Below are 725 nucleotides of genomic sequence, written 5' to 3' on the forward strand. Positions count from 1 at the left end.
GTGGTGGTGGTGGTGGTGGTGGTGGTGGTGGAGGTGGTGGAGCTGTTATTACAATTGTTATCGTTGTTGTCTGTATTATTATTAGCGCGCATTATTCTACCAATCAGATCAGAATAGGTGGTCTTCTGGGTTTTTTGTTTTTTGTCTTTTGCTATATGGGAAATATAAGGTAAAATAATATATAATTTATCATGGTTGTTATTTTTACGAACATTCTTTTAATTTTTTACATATGTTTAAAAGTATCAGTGAAATTTTACTAGCAGAATATTGGAACACAAAAGATTATTGAAAACACGAAGTGGTCATTATGGATATGTGTACTACTAAGCTAAGAAATTAATTAGATATTTATCAGCAAAATCTTAGCCACCTGCAAGCTGAAGACAAAACAACTTCATCTAAAACTCAATGGGAAACTGCTGATCACGAAATATCTTCAGTGCCAAAGAAATCACACCTAAAGTGTATAGAATACCAGTAACTTAAAAGTCAACAGTGAAAATAAACGCATCAATGAGAAGCAGGTGGGATTTGATATAGAAATTACATATTACATAGGCACAGGAGTGACTGTGTGGTAAGTAGCTTGCTTACCAACCATATGGTTCCTGGTTCAGTCCCACTGCGTGGCACCTTGGGCAAGTGTCTTCTACTCTAGCCTCGGGCCGACCGAAGCCTTGTGAGTGGATTTGGTAGACTGAAACTGAAAGAAGCCCGTCGTA

The sequence above is a fragment of the Octopus bimaculoides genome, chromosome 1, assembly GCF_001194135.2.
Source record: "Octopus bimaculoides isolate UCB-OBI-ISO-001 chromosome 1, ASM119413v2, whole genome shotgun sequence".
Lineage (NCBI taxonomy): Eukaryota > Metazoa > Mollusca > Cephalopoda > Octopoda > Octopodidae > Octopus > Octopus bimaculoides.